The sequence below is a fragment of the Monodon monoceros genome, unplaced genomic scaffold (assembly GCF_005190385.1).
Source record: "Monodon monoceros isolate NGI ecotype Baffin Bay Population unplaced genomic scaffold, NGI_Narwhal_1 Super_Scaffold_5, whole genome shotgun sequence".
Taxonomy (NCBI): Eukaryota; Metazoa; Chordata; class Mammalia; order Artiodactyla; family Monodontidae; genus Monodon; species Monodon monoceros.
Window position 1 is genome coordinate 37,853,883 of NW_021703782.1, and position 20,585 is coordinate 37,874,467.

Genomic DNA, 20,585 nt, shown 5'->3' on the forward strand with positions numbered 1-20,585 from the left:
ATAGTCAACAAAGCTTTATTCACATTTGAGTGATGTGGCTGACCCCGAGGCATTTGTTTGTAAATTCTGAACATTTAAAGGATCACTTTCTAAAGAGTGAGGTATTTGGGAACTTTCAGGGGATGATTCAGTTTTGTTTGTAAGTTCTCATTTGACCAGGCCAAGCCAACTAGAGTCAAATTATGCACAGTTTTTCTACTCAAGGCTGACAAATTCTGGAGAAGTCAATGCAGGTTGGACCCCTACCCCTCTTCTGTAATACATTGGTTTACTTCTCTGTCCACTGTACTAGACTCTGAGCAATACCTGGGCAGGAACTGAATCTTTGTACTTGCCTTATCCTCAGAGCCCAGCACATTATATAGAACTTAATAGATGCTTAAAAGTCTGTTGAGATGAAAAGTCAAAAAGGAAGGAAAAGAAGGGAAGATCGAAGGAAGTATGGAAGAAAGAAAGGAAGGAAGAGAAGACAGTGAAGGAACGGGAAAGGAGGAAAGGGGAAGGAAGGGACCAGAGAAAGGAGAAAACGGAAAGGAGTGAAAAAGAATGGAGACAAGTTTGTGTGGAGAATTGGGGAATGTAACTGACTGAATCCCTCATTAAAAAAGCAAGCAAGAATATGAACTATTTTAGTTGGCATTTTCTAAATCATAATTAAATTCAGAATTAGGCGTCTTTGAGCAGACATGGAGAATCGTTTGTGTTTGAGTGTCAGGCACTGATTTCTCAGATGTTGATTGAATTGCCCTAGATTTTGTTCTATGTCACTTAGGGGGCTTCCTGCTGGGTTTCTGAAATGAAAGCATTAAATGAATATCTTAGAATATTATCTTAAGCTTGTAATTACTAATAATGTAGCAAAACATACCAAATGGGCATCAGCAAAACACCAATGTGCTATTTATATTTTAACCTAATCATACACTTTTTGTCACAATCTATCAATGCATTCTTCTCCTTGTGTCTATATTTTTTTCATTGGAAAAAACTGGCTCAAAAGAGAGAGAGAAATATGTCAATCTGTTGCTTTCAGAAAATTAAGCTCCTTTACAATTGAGTACTCAGAATTCCTGTTATTTTGTTTGTTGGCTTTGATAACTTCTTTCTAAAATAATACCTACCCAAAACATGATTCTTAAAGAACAAGTGAATTGAAAATCGATAAAATTGTTTAGACACCATGTAGAGTAAGCTGGGTAAGAGAGGAGTGTATCAGAAAGATAGGAGCATCATGAGTTTAGGTGCTCACCCAGACCTGCTGTGATCTTATGACCTCTGGGATGTCACTTCATTTCCTGGAGACTCGGAGTTTCATCTGTAGGTTGAGCAAATCTCTTATATTCAATTTACAAGAATTTAGAATTGATAGTACGGCACTATCAATTAGCTGCACATCTTAGCTCTCTTTTTCAAAGGCTCTATGTCCTTGGGCAGTAATTTAAAATCTTTATTTTCATCACCATAAAGTGGATATTATTATAATACTTATTTCACATGGTATTTGAGACAATTAAATGAGAAACTACATATAAAACAGATAGCAGCAGGCACATAGAGGTAGTAATGATTTTTGTTGATGACTCCTACCTGCTGGGAAATAACCTGTGATTTTTACATCTGACTAAATGAAGAAAAAAAAAAGAAGTTAGAAGCGATAATTCTGTGACTAAAAAATGGTGACACCTTTCCTTTTCCAGTATCAGTGATAAAAGGGGACAGATTTCAAACGTCTAAGGCAGAAAGCCTCATAACTTTGACCACTGATAACCTACCTATTCCTACATTCCTGATGTTCTTATTCTTGAGGTTTGTGCGGGAAAAGGAGCAACTTAGATACAAAGCTTGCAGAGCGTGCTAAGCAGTCATTTAGCAAATGCACTGATCTCATAGAATGCTGAGTGCTCGTATGGTTTTGTTGGCTACCTGGAGGGCTTTGCAACATGCGTCCATGGGGAACATGAAGCACATCCATGAGATAAAGTTTAAAGAGCATCATATCAACAAGTACAAATCAATATCCTAAGAAATGAGTGCCTAGGTGCTAAGGGGATCCTTTGGAAAGCTTTCTTCGAAGCAATAAGATAAACTAAAAGGGCAGTAGTAGTGTGCATAAAGAAAGACAAAGAAGACCAAAATTCAATTACAGAGCACTAAAGGCCAGACCAAGAAACAAGGAAACAGTGTCTGTGAATGTTTGAATTTCTTCTACTTTTTAAAAATTTTATTTTGGTTTTGTTTTATTTTAGATTCACATACAACAGTATTTTATCAATAGGTTCTGTATCCCATGCCCCTATCTAAGAACCTCTTTGAACACGGTCAAAATGCATTTAAAAAATTTAAATCAACATTGTTGAGGTATAAATTATACACAATTTAATATACACAATTTAAAATTCTTCTTAAAAGAATACAAATTTCTCAAAAATAAGAAAAAGCATTTATTTCTTATAAGGCTTGTTTTCAGACTAGTTGTTTCAGTAATAAGCAGAGACTCAAAAAATAAAAGATGAGAAAATAGGAGAAAATTAAACCATTTGGAAACCATGTTGATTTTAGTAAATATTTCTTAACTTTTTACTTAATTTCTAGGAGTATTTTTAGAGGTATAATCTGTGTCTTTTGTTTTCATGTCCTTATTCAAGATCATGTCTTCAGACAGGGGAAGGGAAGTGCAACACTTCCAAGCATTTTTTTTTCATTCTAAAAATTGGTCTTAGAATAAAGATTCAAACCAATATTTTGGAATTAGTACTTCTTATGAACATCTCATGAACTTCTCTTTAAAGAGGATACATGCATTTAATTTTATATATCCTCTTTGAGAAAATAAAGGGAATAATAATACAACAGTTATGTGAAGCAACTTGTTGTATAATAGTGCCCCCACCAAAATGTGTTAACTTGTGGTGTAGACCACACAGGACTGTACTGCAATGCCTAATACACCCATGTGGGAGGCACTGACTCTGTGTTGGAGGCCAGAAATATCAACGTACTATCAGAACCTAACTGGTTGGATTTTTTTGGAGCCATCATGACTCAACCAGTTAGTGGGCTTAAGAGTGACACAAAACCATCACTTCCAGTACAAACTGTACGTGAGTTGACTGGATATATCAGTCCTTTCATATTGTAGCTTACCCTTGGTCTGTAATGCTTTGCTCACTGGCAAACTTCATAAAATCCCTTGTCTGGTCATATAGTGGGTGGGATATAAAATAAGTCCAATTATTTTAATTTGGTCTAATGTTGCTACCTTTCTTGGTTACCAGTGTATGTCAACAAATCAGAATAGAATAAATAGTAGACTTTTATGGGGAGAATAAGTGCATTTTCATTATGTATTTGAGCACTTAATCCCATATCTGGTACAACTGAGGTACTCAGTTAAAATTTGTGGAATGAATAAGTGTGTTATTGGATCAATCAGAGTTCAGTTGTCAGTGGAAAACCTTTTTATTCACTACTTAAAACACACGCACGCACGCACACACACACACACACACACACAGACACACACACAGAAAACCTACCCATTCAAAGAAGGGATCAATAGCATCGTTTCTGTATAATGAAATAAAGCTATTTTAGAAAGCAAATAGTTATGCCGATTTACTTGGTTTCACTCTTTTACAGTAAGTGGCAGAACTGAAGTATTAGAAGCCACACTAGTTCACAGATGGGGCCTTCGAAAACAAGTAGCTTTCAAAAATTCCTCACTTCAAAGTCAAAGTCAGTTCTGTAGCTTGGAGATTATGTTTAATTTCCACTTCCCTGTCATTTAGTCTACCCTTATATGACTTCTTCTAATACCCTGCCTGGCCACCAAGAGACCAAAAAGGATTACTACTCATGGAAGCAGATTTGTTTTATAAAATAATTGATTTGATAATTTTCAGAGTATCCTCAAAGAAGAAAAGAAGGAAAATAATTTAGGGCATGAATAGAAACATTTGCATCCAGAAGTTGACTAAGATTTTAGCTTAATAAATACCAGAGCTTGGATCAATAGATTAGAAAATTTCAGCCATTTTGTGTGTGTGTGTGTGTGTGTGTGTGTGTGTGTGTGTGTGTGTGTCTGGGTGTGTGGGTATTTATGTGTGACACTAATAGCATCAACACAACACTTGAGTTTTGAATTGCACAATGGTTATTTGGTGTCCAGGTACACATGTCTTTTTTTTAAGGGCTTATTTTGAAGTGTTGCATTTTATTCTGAGGTATACGTTTGACTTCAGTCCCTTACCGTCTTACCATTCTTGCTGAAATGGCACAAAAGGATATCTCACTACTGTGTCTTTTAATGAAATCTCCACATGGACTTCTGGGAATACTTGAGGTTCTAATCACAGGAACATGAGGATATGTCATTTTGTGGCTTGTTAACATCAGTCTTTGCACCTGTGTCCATGACTCTGCAGCATATAATCACTCACATGAGTCCCCCTATAGACTTAGAATAATCTCTCAGCCATTTATGTTGCACCACTTAGAAAATAATATTTATTTTTCTTGTATATGCATAACTAAATATGGTTGTTGTAGCTAAAAAATCTAGTCATTATTTAAGGCTACCCTGGGAAGACCAATAAGCAAATCTGTCCATCAGTATCTTTCTAAATTTCTATTGAACAAAGTTATTTGCGTGGCAGGTATCAGTGCGATTAGTAAGAGTTGTTGATTATGCATGGGTTTTTTTTCTCCTTGAATGGAAGTTAAACATGCTTATGAAGTTTAAACACCATATTTAATCCTATGAATATAAATAGTTGAAGCATTAAATATGTGGTAGATTGCCCCAATATTAGTTATTTAATTACTTTCCTTGGTTCTGGTCATTTGTTTGTGTACAGACTCTGGCTACAACATGTTCATTTTGGTTACTCTCTTATGGTCTGTATCTTGATTTGAATAATGGTGGCTGCTGGATTTGAAGTCCATCATATATGGCCCTCAAAGGTGTTTCTCACACACTATCATACAGATGTGTTTCAGTTTTTATACTGGTAATGTTGACACTGAGTGGAATGTCAGAACTCACAAAGGAAACTGTCCTTGATCTAGACCATCATGTGGATTTTCTTCTAGCTGCTGAGGAGTTTTGTCCTCATTTCCCAGTTACCCTGAGAATATTATGGATAGAGTCAGAAAAATACTTGAGTACTCCAAGTGGTCACCTACAAGGAGAAGGGGTATACACTATAAAATGGGTGATTTTTTAATATCAATAATATCACTGACAGCTTAAACAGATCAATAATAACATGAAGAGGAGCCTCTGTAGCACATAAACTTCAGTCTTCTGGCTTTAATGTTTATCAGCACTTTGAGAGGCATCTATTGCCCCTCACACACTCCTTTATGATTCCCTTATTGATTAAGTAGTGATGCCTCCTGGACCTAGGAGATGGTTCACTGTTTTTCAGTTAAAATGAAGAAATACCTTGTTTGTTGCAGGTTCATTTCAAGGAGTTGACTTGTGGGACTCTGAGAGATGCTACTGCCCATGACATGTTGGAATTATCATGATCAACTACCCAGTTTGGATTTCACCCAGTGGCCAAGAGCTTTGCATGGTAGACAGCAAGGGTTGGATTTTTAAAAAGAGTAAACCAGGTAAGATTTGAGGGAGACATCTGATCATTTATCATTCGTTTAGGCATTTCTAAGGGCTTTAGTGTGCTGCCAAGATGGATTGAATAATGTATAGCTTTTCTGTTTGCTTTCGAAGTCCACCGAACAGGTTGTTGCAGAATGGTGCTCCCTTGGATTCAGGAGAACGGATGTAGTAATAATTGAGTCCCTTTTTCTCGAGAGGAGAGGGAAGTTATTTTATGATACACGTAAAGAAGACACGAGATACTATGGATGATAGTTTAGTGCGATAGCCCAAAATTGCAAGCTAAGGAGATTTCCTCTTTAAGGAACTAGTCTGAACTATAATGAAATAAGTAGTTGTACTTTTGGAAAGTTAAGTAGGGAAAGTGTTGCCTTTAAGTATTTATATTTTACATGATATAGAAATCTGAGTATCAGTTCATAGCATATGAACTTATATATATGTTTCAAGGTTATTCCAATTTAGAAGGTAAACCATTATTTTGTCTTTTATTTCTTTGAAAGTATTTATCATTCTAAATCCTGTTCATCTAAGTATTATTTAAAACGGTAGCACAATGACATAGTCCATTGTGGCTCCTGGAATTTAAAATGTTACACATACTCTTATTCAGCTATTCTCTTTGAGACTTTTGTATTTCATTCTGGAAGCTCTTTTCAACTATTATCCATAGTTTGGTCAGATCTTATTATCTTTCTCTTTAACTCTCTTCTTCCTCTATAAAATAATTTAAATTTGTTATCAACAATTACCTGGGGAAACTACAAGTTATTCTTGTCTTCTGATTTTAAGACCATCAAAGCTCTTACATCAAAATTTTATGAATCCCAAAGCAAGATTTTCTTTAAGTTCAATTATAGAAACAGAAAATATAAGTAAAATTTAATCATTTAGAAAACAACAGAGATTATTCTAAGTCACTTGAACTCTTCATTTTTTAAAACAAATACAGCTCTTTTATTTTCTGAAAATAAAGAAACTGGAACTCAGTTAATAAATTATACCCTAAGATAATTATTTGGTTATAAATGAGAACTTTGAAAGTACTTGAAAATAATTGATTTTTTAAAGTTTAATAAATATCCCTTCCCAATCGCCTAATAACTTATTTGTCTATAAGATGATATCCTGAGAGTATGAAACTCAAATTAGTCATGAATTTTGAATTTGTTAGAGATAGTATAGATCACCAAACTCATGGAAGAAATCCTTATTTAATGAACTGAGTTAGTGGATAATTGTTTGTCCTGTTTTGTGGCAAATTGGGTTGCCCACATTTGGAAGAGTTCTGCAAGTCTATAAATAAAAGAGACATCAACATGCAGGATGAATTTGTGGGATAAAGTTCAACCTAGTTCCATGCTTCATTGCATTGGTATCTAACAAATAATTATAGCAAGAATGCTTCATGACAGACTTCCATATTCTTAAGCTTTTAAATCTTAATCTCTGGGTCCAAAATAAATTTCATCCTGACTATGTTTATTTCAATATTTTTACCAAAATTGGGTTGCATGTTAAAACATCAGACTTAGAAAGAAGAAAGACAAAAAGGGGAGAGAGAAAATTATATCTATTTTAAGGTAAATAATTACGTGTTAATGTAATCATTAGTAATTATTTATCTTGTCACAAAGGAAAAGCTCTTCTCCATTTGTGAGATAAGTGTTTTTATTCTTTAGAATACTTTATCTTTTTGGACTGTATGTCATCAATGTAGAAAAAAAGTATACAATACTTTGGATCCAAGGATCGTAAAGAAACATAACTTCTCTTCACAGAGTCTTTTAAAGTGAATCCTGTTGCTTAGGGTGTACAGAGATAGTAAATTCCACTGTTCTATATAAAAACATACACTTTAGAAGGGCCCTCTGGACATAAAAGATTTGACAATGAATTCATATATTTTCCCAGTTAAAGGTTGACTCTTTTAAAATGAACAGAAAATGTACACATTATAGTTTTATACTTATATTAGTTTGAAATTCACTTTTGTTCTCTGTTGTAAGAATGACAGCTGAATTTTTACGGTGACGCATGTCAGCTTCTCCATAAAGTTAAAAGGACGTCAAGACTTCTGAATTCTGTTCTCAGAAGTTTGTAACAAAATAATAAAAATTTGCACTGCTTCTTAGCCTAAAAGCATTTTTTCTTTCTTAAAGCATTTTTAAAGTAAAAGTTTGCCTAGCTCAAGATAACATTACTGTATGCTTGTACATGGAAGCAATATTAAGCTATAAAGACAAGATATAAAAGGTGAGATTTTTCAAAGCACTCCTGATAATCGCATGCCCCCTGTAATGGGATTTGTAGTTTCCAAGGTGGTTAATGAAAAACATTTAAGTTGCACCTGTTTAGCCAATGTGTCCTTTACTCTCTGCAGAGAGTGTGGGCATTTTCACCTGTGCCACTATTCTGTTGTTGTTGTGTTTTTTTTAACATCTTTATTGCAGTATAATTGCTTTACAACGTTGTGTTAGTTTATGCTGTATAACAAAGTGAATCAGCTATATGTATACATATATCCCCGTATCCCCTCCTTCTTGTGTCTCCCTCCCGCCCTCCCTACCCCACCGCCCAACCCCACCGCTCTAGGTGGTCACAAAGCACCGAGCTGATCTCCCTGTGCTATGCAGCTGCTTCCCACTAGCTAATACTACTCTCTCACTTCGTCCCAGCTTACTATGCCACTATTCTTATTCTGAGGTCTTCTGAAAATAAAACTTTGAGAACTTAGTGAGGTAGCTGTTTCCATCATGAAAAGACTCATATGAATCTTAAAAACTTTTGGCTACATGTTTACTTGCTCTCCAAACAATTTTTGAATGTCAACCACATGTAAAGCAGTATGTGGCCAGAAACAAATTAGCAACCCTCCCTGCCCCGTCCTCAAATAGTTCACACTCACAAAGTAAAACAGACACCAGACATCTCACTCCAGGCAAAATGAACTAAAAAGTTTAATGATGTGTTTCAAGCAAAATTCTCTAGAAACCTAAATGAAGGATTGTTAAAAACAACAGGAGTATTAAAAGGTCTTTAAGGCTTAAGAGGCATTTCAGCTGCACAGCTAAAATGTGGGGAGAATTTTAATCGATAGGAAATGGGTGTGAAGGCATTGTAGGCTCAGGGCACAATATGGCAAAGTCACCGTGGTGTAAAAATAAATGTTATGCTTGGAGAATGGAAACCTGGATATTGGAGTGTAGGGAGGAATGCAAAAAGAGGTGGGGCACACAGGTCAGGGCTGGACTGTCGTGTTTTTCATGCACAGCTATCATGGTTATAAATATGAAAGTGATGTAATCTAATCTATAAGAAAATGATTCTGGCATAGGGTGGAAGAGCAGGCAAGGAAGGTATGCGCAGAGAGAAAAGATAAACTAAAAACACTGAGCTCCATGAGTGCAGCAATGTGTGGTTCAGAGTTTTTTGTATCACCAGTGCCTAGAACAGTGCCTGCCCTTCGTTGATTCTGTTGATCTGTGTTAAATGCTGAAATGAATGCCTCTCAGTGATAATCCATAAACCTCTATATTTGCAACTTTTTCCTGTTTTAGAAATGGTTTGAAAACTCTTCATACAAAGGATGAAAAGAATTTAACTTACATGGTTTTCATCACACACAAGGGTACACACACACACACACACACACGTGCGCGCTAAACTCTCTGCCAATATGCGCTTGAAATTAAGCCTCAGATCCTGTTCCTGAAATTTATGCTTCAATTAAGGTGGGGGCAGCTGCTACCCTACTTTATTTCCCTTTTGAGACTTTTATCTCTCAGGCTTTATGCTTCCCTTCATCGTTTTATCATCACATCAATCACTATGTTTCACTCCTTGGGAACGCAGCATGCATGGCAGACACATTTTTATGGCTAGACAGCAAACCTACCCTACTTGGCACAGACTGCTTACTTAAACCTAATTAAGTAATTCTGCTGAAAGTATCACGTCCTTTCCATCACAGTGCACATTTGGTCAGAATAATAGGGAACACTTTAAAGCTATGGAAAATAACTGGGAAAGGGAGCCTGAAGAAGACACAAAATGAATGAAAATGAACTTCAACCCAACCTTCTCTCTCACAACCCTTTAATGAGCCGGGGCGCATTAACACCTCTGCTGCAGGAAACTCCGAACTCACAGCATCACTTTCACGCCAGTTATCTTATTGAACATTACCATTGTCATATGGCTCCCCATTAGTACACCAGATTCAGTACATTTTGTATGATTGAGTCATCTGTTTTTCAGAGAAGTGCTCTTATAGTCTGGGAAAAACCGAAGAATTTCTTTCTAAATATGCATACTTAAGGTAATGAAGATATGATTCACTAAAATGTAATATTCTTGATACCAGGGTCTTTGTCTTTCTTCTCTAGGATTTTAATTCTAGAACCACATACTAATTCAATAAACATATCTGATGGGTGAATGAATGAAGATCAACATTTGTGCTTCAGATCAAAATCGTAACTTCTGAGTTTTTAACAGTTGGAAATATCTCTCTTGTTAGTGGGGCCACTGGTATTTGATTCATCCTCTCCATTGTTAGATCAAGGGTATCTTATCCTCTTATGGTTTTCAACACTGCTGTTATTTAGTAACAAATATTTTTAAATCACATAATGACATATAATAGTACCAAAGGTCTACAGGTATGGAGAATTTAATCTGACATTAAGGAACAAGAAAAAAAAAGGCAAAACATTTACTAAATGTCTCATTGCTTTTATAAGTGAAGTATAGTTCTCTTTCACAAGCTATCACAGATTTTGAATTTTTATTTTTATGGATCTCAAGTGCTTGGGAGAAAGAAGTAAGGTTTTGGCTTTTTCCATGCTGTTGGGTATGGACTTCTCTGTGTAGAAGTCACTGGAATACTACCATGCTAGCAAGCTACCCTCTTCTATTTTGGGGAGGCAGGTTATCACAAAATGTGGTTGTAAATATACTGTCACATTTACTGGTACTGGCTTTAATTAAGAGCTAGGTTTGAATCCCAACTCTGACACTTAGCAGTTATGTGATCCTGGGCAAGTTATTTATCATCCCAGAGCTTTGATTCCCAATAGGAAACATGAAGTATTAGTAGGGGTCCCATGGTGCAATTGTGAGGATTAAATGAGATGATAGCTATAAAACACCCAGAAATCTGACACATTATAAATATGCTACTGCTCTAATTATTATTGATTATTATTTTGATTATTATTGCTCTAATTATTATTTACAATCTACATGTGTGGCAGTTCTATCTAGAAATCCATTTGTTTCAGCCAGATGTCAGAATATTTTACCAGTGTTCCCAGAAGTAAATGAGTTTTAAAGTGCTCGGCAGAACACCTGACACCTCATAAGCACTCAATAAGTATTAGTTGTGGTGGTGATGGTTATTATTATTATTTATTTATATAAGCATTTCTCTCCCTCAGGTTCTTTGAAGAGATCTTGGTCTAATCAAATTATAGCAGCAAGGTCCTTCTTAGAATGATGACAGGTCGATGAGTTATGGTTAGTGTTGTGACTCTGAGATAATGCCCTGTTTATCAGTCTGTTATTGGTCATATTACAATCATGTTGCTGGGTGCCCTGATATTGAGGTAAATAGCATCTTCTTTATAACCAAAGATCGCCAGAATGATTTTCCTTACCAAATTATAATCTTTAGAATCAATAAAATACATTGAAAGCCAGGACACCGTCCCCCCCCATCCCCCCCCCCCCCCCGCCACTGGATAACAAAATCCATGGATGCTAAAGGTCCTTTATATAAAAATGGCATAGTACAATGGAATGCCATCCACCATTGGTTGAATCCACAGATGCTTATATGTGGTTATGAAGGGACCACTGTATCTTACCACAGCACACAAATCATCCTGATCTGCTGACATGATTCTCTAATTTGGAAGCACTACTTTAATATATAATACATGCACAGAGACTGTCATTAGAGGTCCCTGACGTTAATCAAGCAGTATATATAATTATGCCGTTAACCTTTTCTTTTTGTTACATGTATTTTGTAAGAAAGACTGACATTAATTTTGAAATGAAAATTTAGAATTAAAACTATACTTAACATAGTAAAATAATACTTTAAAGACTGTCATGATTAATCTTACAACCATACTAGGAGATGAATGGGGATAAATCCAAGACAATTCCATGAATTTCTGGTCAGTGCTTTGTAGACTATTGGTTTTGAGTGGCTCCAGCCTTCTCAGGAAAAGGCGGAATCCAGATCATCAGCTGAGGTGTGAGGGAAGACAGTGTAGACTAGAAAACTGCAGTGGGAGGTGGAAAATGAATCAACCAAGGGCAAATTAAGGGATTTCCAGGCTTTGGCAGAAGCGCCTTTTAGGATTAGACTGTGGGTGTTGGCAACAAGCCAGGACTGGAGAGCAGCTCATTTTCTCTCAGCAGCTCATGGTTGCCCTCAGTGAGGGGCAGAGGAATCCCATGGTGGAAAGGAAAGGAATTTGGGGATGCACTGTGGTGACAGAAGTAGCATTGAAGTGATGAACTGTGGAGGTAACCAGCAAGTCGAGCAACATCATGCCAGGGGTTAACAGCTTGACAAAATGTGTGCAAGAGGGTTTGGACTGAGCAGTAGGAAATCCCTGAGTGAGCAGAGGGAACATTTCATTAGAAGAGATTTATTCATTCTAAGGATAAGATTTAGCATGAAATTAAGATACTGCTGGAGATAATCTTTACAAAGTCTCTTCTGCAGCAGTGTGAAAGGAAGGATAACCAAGACCGGGTTCTATCATGTCTCTTTCTATTGAAGCCAACAGTGACAATAGCGATAAAATAATAACGATAACCACCCTAAATTGAATTTTTGGATCAATACAGGTCATTTATATTAGTAGCCCTTTAGTGTAGACATAATTATATACATATTCAAGATGAAGAAGAAGACTTAGAAAGGTTAGTAATTTTCCCAGGCTCACACTGCTAATATGTGTCAGGGTGAGTTTTTCTCCCAGGATCTCCTCTTTATAAAACCTGTGAGTTTTCCGTTCTATTATTATCCTCTTTTTCAGTTCTTAAAACTAACAATCCAATCCCTATGCCCTTATATATAGGTGCAAATTTGCTCTATTATGTAATAAATTTTTATAATATTGTGTAATTTCCTTCTTGTTGCACATGTGTGTATTTTGCTTTTCCATGGACTTGAAAGAGGCTTGAGAGGTACAACCCATAGTGTTTCTTCTTACAGAGGGCCTATTTCTACTAATGTTATGATAGGCCCTGCTTCTGAACAAATGTTTGCTGATGATAATATCAATAACAAACTGTTTTCCCCTTTCCAACAAAGAGAAGTAAGTGTATGTACACACTTCATATGTAATTCTCGGCATAAATGTTGTATATAAATTCATATACCTATAATTTATTGAATATTTACATAAATGGCCAAATTAAAAATCATTTGAATAATACTTTGTGTTTTATCTATATAGAATTTTCTTTCCCCTAACAGAGAGCATATAAACGCATTAAACTAACAGAGTAATTTAAACAGATTGTTTTCTAACGTGTGTTCAGTGGAACACTGGTCTGGAGATATATGTTGCATGTACAAGGGGTTTTGTAGCCAGATACATTTTGCAGGCGTGGTAAGTTGTGATAAGGTCTGGCTCAGAAAGAAAGAGTTTAGGTTTATCTACCACCTGGGCCACTTTTTTCCTGAATGGAGGATTGTTGCTAATCAGAGGAAAGTGAATGGTTTTGAACCATCTTTTCCCACAGATTACAGCTCTGGTGCTAAGAACATAGACCTTGGGCAGATAAAGTCTCATTTTTTTTTCCTCTATCTCTTTCTCTGTTTTTTCCTCTTTTTTTTTTTTTTTTTTTTTTTTTTTTTGTGGTACGCGAGCCTGTCACTGTTGTGGCATCTCCCGCTGCGGAGCACAGGCTCCGGACGCGCAGGCTCAGCGGCCATGGCTCACGGGCCCAGCCGCTCCGCGGCATGTGGGATCCTCCCGGACCGGGGCACGAACCCGTGTCCCCTGCATCGGCAGGCGAACTCTCAGCCACTGCGCCACCAGGGAAGCCCCTGTTTTTTCCTCTTTTCCTCCTCCTCCTCTTCCTTCTTCTTTTTCCCCGTCCTCCCTCCTTCCTCTTGCTCTTTCTTTTCCTTCCTCCTCTTCTCTCACCCGATAACACACATACTCTCCCCTCTCCTCTCTGTTCCCCCTCTGCTAACCTTTCTTTCTTTGGGCTTCCCTGCATTTCAATCAAAACAGACCATTTTGGGGCTTCCCTGGTGGCGCAGTGGTTGAGAGTCCGCCTGCCAATGCAGGGGACACGGGTTCGTGCCCTGGTCTGGGAGGATCCCACATGCCACGGAGCGGCTGGGCCCGTGAGCCATGGCCACTGAGCCTGCGCGTCCGGAGCTTGTGCTCCGCAACGGGAGAGGCCACAACAGTGAGAGGCCCGCGTACAGCTAAAAAAAAAAAAAAACACCATTTTGTCCAGTAACATATCCCTTCTCTATATGTGTTACTACCATCATTGAGGTTATCATTATCTTTTTTATTCGTTCAAGCAAAGCCTAGACACTGTTCTCCCTCTCCCTGCTTTTGACAAGAGAGACGTTGTAATTTTAAGGCAGCTCCTGTAGATAGAGTTCCTTTTACTGGGAAATTACTTTTTTGAGGGTAAACTCACTTTCACACTCTTGGTAGTAGATAGAATTCCATGCACAGGCTACATTTTACACATTCAAAATGCAGCCTAATTATGAAGCCAAAGCCAGTTATTGACAGGCTCCATTATTATCACCATCAGCGGGAGATTTTTGCTGAGGGTCTTTTTGTGCAGGGTCACTGGGCCCTGTGCAACAGTCTCAATTTCAGTCTGCTTTCACCTCCACATACATTAAAGACAGTCTCTACCCCTTTTTTCTTATTTCATAGCTTAGTGGCTCATGGCCTAGACTTCCTTTAATATCTTATAATAACCTATAATGGAAAATAATCTGAAAATATACATATATATAACTGAATCACTTTGCTCTCCACCTGAAACTAATGCAATATTGTAAATTTCTACTCTCAAATGTTAGCTTTATCTTCAAGGAGTTTATGATGCCAGTGACAAGCAGAACAGATGTGCAATATTATCAGAAAAGGAAAAAGGACGTACTCTGTCCGGCAGGAACTTGGGTAGATGACAATAACTACAGAGATTCAGAGGAAGAAAGTCATGGTGGGCCTGAAGCCTCATGGAAGCTTCATGAAGGGGGTGAACCAGAGCTGAGCCTCAAAGAAAGAGTAGTAATTCTCTTACTAAAAGCAAAAGCAAATATTAATATGATGTTCCCATACTGTTTATTGTATCATAGGGAGTTCTCGCGATCAAACTTCTCATCTCTCGAGACTCACCCCTCCTAGGCATGCACCTTGCTTGGCCTCACGGCTGTTGCACAGTATTTTTCATCCCCTATCGTGTACATCTTGACCCCTCAAACATATTTCCACCACATCTGTTTCTCTCCCTAGAATGTAAGTACTCTTAGGCAGAGACCATTTCTTATTCATTTTTGTTTTCCCGCAATGTTATTATCTCACAGAGCTGACATGTAGGTATGCCTTTTCTTATCAATTATATCAAGACTAAATCACATAATTCTTTGTCAGTTTTGAAGACTGGAAATCAAACCCTACTCTCCTGTTTGCCTTTACTTAGCTGAAATGCCATTATGGGATGGTTAAAAAGAACAGCGAGATATAGAATGTCTAGTAAAAATGATGTGGGCTGGCAAATATGATGTAAATTATCAGGATTGAAAACAAAAATTCTATCTCTAGCACTGGAAATATTGCAGATGGTATTGAAATGTGACTCAAAAATGTGATTTCATAAAAGTGATGGTATTTATATGAACAATTCAACGTAGATTGAAAACTAATTCTGATAGAAAAGTTTTAAGAGTTTAAATACTTTTTCATGATTCTACTTTACTGGAATTCAGCTAGGCTCTGAAGCTCTGTAAATTTCCCCCTATATATCCTACTTGGATTAAACCATAATCAGTATTACATGTATGCCATCTCTGTCTAGACCTCTAATCTAAAAAGTCTTAAAAGAAAATTAAAAACTAACCCTTCACAATGTTAGATACACCTATGAACCCGTTTGTTCCCATCATTTCATGACTTAAGTAAAGTGTACCTAAGGTCTTGGATTTCAACATTTTTCTTCCCTGCCACATAATTTAACTACTCCTGTAATGCAAGTAAGAAAATATAATAAATAGAATCACAAGAATTACAAAAAATCCATATACAATAATTGAGGTACAAATAAGTACATACATTCTTTTAGTTACTAGGAGTTAGATTTTAAAAATTGAAAATGATGCATGTTGTTATGGCTATGCAAAAGTAACTGCATTGCATGTAGGTTTTTATAGTTGGTGGCTGGCAAACGTGAAGCACTGGAAGAGGCATCGAAGAATTTCCTAGTCCCAAATCCCAACTTCTTTAATTCTCAAATCTGTACCTAATAGAAAGTCTCCTACTCTATTCCTGAGCATCTCCTGGACATAGCTGATGCAAATCTGATTACCAAATCTGATCTGATGTAAGCCAAGGAGATACAGTTATTATAGTACAATGTCTAACTAAGCTAACTTATAATAATTTTTATTTGAAAAATGTTTGTTTCCTGGCATGGGCATTTAGCAGAATGAAAACACCCTTTACCAGCTGAAAAGGTAGTGTTTTCTCCATCTGATCTTTCATCAGATAAAATTCTTAATCAAGCCAGAACCTTCTATACATGATTTGGAAACCTTCCAAAAGGTCCTGTCCTGAAAGGGATGGTAAATTACAGTTTGATCTCATTTGTCCTAAATTCTGTACATCATTCACCTGTGAGTTATAAGTGTCTCACCCTTGTGAGATATGTCCCATAACTCATTCTCATCAATACGATGCATTTACTACTAAAAGATTCGTATCTTGGAAATAACTTGACTGTTTCAAACTATGGTCTCTAATTAATCATACAGTAATTGCATTAAGTACCGTTCTAGTTGCCAAGTCTAATCATATTTCACCCAGGTGAATCTGTGTCTGGCCTCTGTATCTGGCTTTCTTTCTGAGATTTAATCAAGGGCATGTTTTAAATGGAACTCTGTGACTGGACCTTGAAGTTCCCCCAAATGTTTGGGTTTTAAAGATCAATAGCAAATTCAGCTTCCCTTTTCCACAAGGCATTTGTTTCCTGCTTGGAAACAGTTACAGGTTCAAGCATGCATTTTTCACATGCAGAAACCCAGTAACTGTGGTTTGAATAGACCAGGAAGGCATTTACAATTTAAGTCTAAAAACAAGTCTGTCACAAATCAAAATCAAGTAATGCATATCTATAGAAGTGAATGTGCATGCATATCTGCCTTCAGATAGTATGATTCAATTAGTAAGAGAGTGTCTTTTTGACGTTACTTCCCCTGTATTAGGGGCTGTCCACATCTTATTTTCCATTCCCCACCAGAATATATACATCTTAGGATGGGCACTGGTTCTTTTCTATCGTAGTAATCTTCACTCATTAAAAAAAAAACAAAAAAACAACCTGGTACTTAATAGTCCCTTAATGTGTATAGTGTATTTATGAATGAGTGAATTGATGCATTGATAAAATAATAAACATATGACATTTTAATCACAGTGAAAATGTTTTAATACTCAATAGAGGCTTTTAATGGTTAAAAGAAAAAGATATGCACTCTCTTGCTTACTATAGAAATCAAACTGAAAATTCAAATTTGAATACTACATTTCAAACGTTAGAGTAAAATTCCTTTCCAGTATTTTTAAGTTATATATTCTATTATTTTTTTTAATAAAATTATCTTCTTACTGGCAAGAAGTGACATTCATAGTGTCCTTTAGGTGTTTGTAAATTTCACCCTGTTGTGCCCATGCATCCACATTCAACTTACCATGTTTTTCAGTAACTCACCCCATGTCTGAAAGTAAATTTAAGCAGCTACTCTTCAGAGGTTGCCGGTCAGATCAGATATTTTTGTATTTGAATGAAATTCTTCAAAAGGCCTACTGCAGGACTCCCCTGGTGGCGCAGTGGTTAAGAATCCGCCTGCCAATGCAGGGGACACGGGTTCGAGCCCTGGTCCGGGAAGATCCCACATGCCACGGAGCGACTGGGCCCGTGCACCACAACTACTGAGCCTGCGCTCTGAAACCCGCAGGCCACAGCTGCTGAATCCCGTGCACCTAGAGCCTGTGCTCCGCAGCAAGAGAAGCCACCGCAATGAGAAGCCCGCGCACCACAGCTAAGAGTAGCCCCTGCTCACCGCAACTAGAGAAAGCCCTTGAGCAGCAATGAAGACTCAGTGCAGCCAAAAGGAAATAAAATAAAAATAAATAAATAAATAAGGACTACTGCAAACAATTATAATAAATCTTAAATTGTATCTGTTACCGTTATTAATGAAAAGAGGGAAATAAGTGCTAGGGTTATTGTACATAAAACAATCACTGGGTTTTAATATTCTAATCTGAGTCAATTCAAGGTCTGTCCTGAGAAGAATCAGGCACTGGCTGAATGGCTTTTAGAGAAACATATTTTGTGGTTGTTTGATAGAAAACTGGGCACTGGCCTGGCACATTGCATTTACCTACTCACAACTTGTGAGGGAGAATGTCCCAGTTCTTTCATTCTTTGTGAAATGGGCAAGAGCGCCATGCGTATTTACTGCCAGGTACGTAAGGACCTGCCCCCAAAGCATTACCAACCATTCAGTTCACTCTGATATCTAAACAACTTCCTAATGTTTACCTCTACTCTGAACCCTCTGCTCAGAAGAAGAGAAAAGGGGGGTTGTCGTTAATGGAACTAAACTGGAAAGGGAAATCACACATAGGTGATCATACATCCGGTGATCTAATAATTTCATCAAGTGTTAATAATAATTAATATTATAATAATTATTATATATATAATAATAATAATTTCCAAGTGTTTATTTGTAAGAATTGAATTGCACAAACTTCTAATATTTTGGGGCTTCTTTGCATGTTTGTATTCTCATATTACCCTAAATTTATATTTGTTATAGTCACTAAGGCAGTAAATTGTACTTTTGAACATATTTAACTCCTTTGTTAGGCTGAGGGCTCCTTGTAGTGCTGGTGTACCTAATTTACATTGCAGTCCAGAGCCTGATGAAGTGTTGAACATTTAGTAGCTCCTCAATAAATGCTGAATTAATTAATGAGAGCTACCCGCATCACCTTCAGATGTCTGTTCTTTGACATTCATCCACATCTTGAAATAGCTTTGAAACTCTGTTCATCACTCCATTTAATATTCCCTCAAAAAATCACAAAGAAGATACAGATTAATATTTATTATGTCATGACACAGTGCTTTGCTTCTAAGGGCTTGTTATACCGCCTTCAGTGTCCTGAAAAAACTTACAGTCTAGATTCAGAGACAAGACAAAACCACATAAAATATTAAATTACAAAATGAAGGGGTAATGATTAAATGTAAAATGAATACCATAAATGATATGAATATAGTGTGTTTTAAGATTATGCTAAGTTAGGTCCATTCAGGAGATTCATATCTGGGAAAATATGAGGTTCTTTGGGGGCTGTGGCCAGAGTTGGTTGGCTTGAAGGATTGAGGGGCCTCCTGGAAGGATACAGTCTAAACCAAGAGAATCAATAGAAAAATCTGACCCGATAAGTTAGTCTTAGTCATCAGAAGGAAGGAGTGACATGATGAGTTGCTTGAATGAATCTCTAAGCATAGCATTTCCTTTCACCACTGACTCATATGAGAATTTTTGGGAGAAACAAAGAACTGTGACACAGAACTGAAATTACTGTGTAAGATATTAATATAAAATGAGATATCAATCTTATAAGATATTGGGAAAAGCTTTTATCCTTTAGTAGAGGATAAGGAAAAAGGATGAAGGCCTTGTCTTCGATTCTGCCTTGGGAATATTGTCCAGTGTGGGAACTGGAGGGTGCAGTTAATCACTGGATAATATGATACCCAGACAAGGAGTATCTGGAAGCATCACAGGTGTCATGCAGGGGTGTCAGTACCCAGTGGAGGTAGCCATGGTTAACTGAACTCTCAGTGTTATCAACAAAGAGGGAAGGAGGAACAGAAAAGTATAATAGTGGCTAGACATAGTTTTGAATCCATGTTGACTCCCTTTGTTGACACCTCAGAATACCTGCAGCAAGACTCAACATCGGGTATTAGCAAGTGACGGGTTACATGCGTAACAGATACTTACAGGAAGGTGAGTTAACTGCGGTGCAATCTAGGAAATCTTCATGCGGCAGGAAGAACTGGATCTAGATCTCTAAAGAGAGAGGAAGGTAATGGGGAGAGGCAGTACTGAAAGATGAAGATGAGCAAAGACAAAGAAGAAATATCTGCGATCTCTGGTTCATGGGAGACCACGAACATAGCACTGTGACTGACTGTAGCTCTGTGTACATTAGAGAGGATAGTGAGCAACTGAGTTAGAACTGGATATTGGGGCAAAAATTCAAGAAACCTGGAGCTGTATCATCTCAAAAGTCTAAAAAGAGCAAGCTCCTGCTGTGAAGATTTCAGAATTTTTCAGATCGGAATATTCCCATGACCGATAGCCATGCAGTGAGCACTTTGGATATTTTATTTTTAATTTTAAAAAGCTCTGTGAAGAAGTATTATTGTGTTTATTTTCTTTAAATCAAAATTGAGGCTTGGAGAGCTTAAGTAACTTGCCCAGTGCGACACAGTAACAACTGAGCTGGGATTTGAGAACAGATGTGTGTGGTTCACAAACCACTACACATCACCTTTTCTAATTTTGCTTTACTCAACAACCTAATCTCAATGGGGTTAGGTTGGCCTTGCATTTTCCCCACTCTGTTCTATTTCCTTGGATAAAATA

The 20,585-nt window shown here is 37.1% G+C and overlaps 1 protein-coding gene across 1 annotated transcript in view; it reads left to right on the forward strand.

Annotated features, from left to right (window-relative positions):
• The first annotated feature begins 5,458 nt into the window (after nt 1-5,458).
• The window catches only part of LINGO2 (leucine rich repeat and Ig domain containing 2), a 311,099-nt gene continuing 295,972 nt past the window's right edge, over nt 5,459-20,585 (forward strand). Inside the window, exon 1 of the mRNA XM_029201461.1 lies at nt 5,459-5,619. The gene's annotated coding sequence lies outside the window, so the exon portion shown is untranslated. The remainder of the gene's footprint in view (nt 5,620-20,585) is intronic.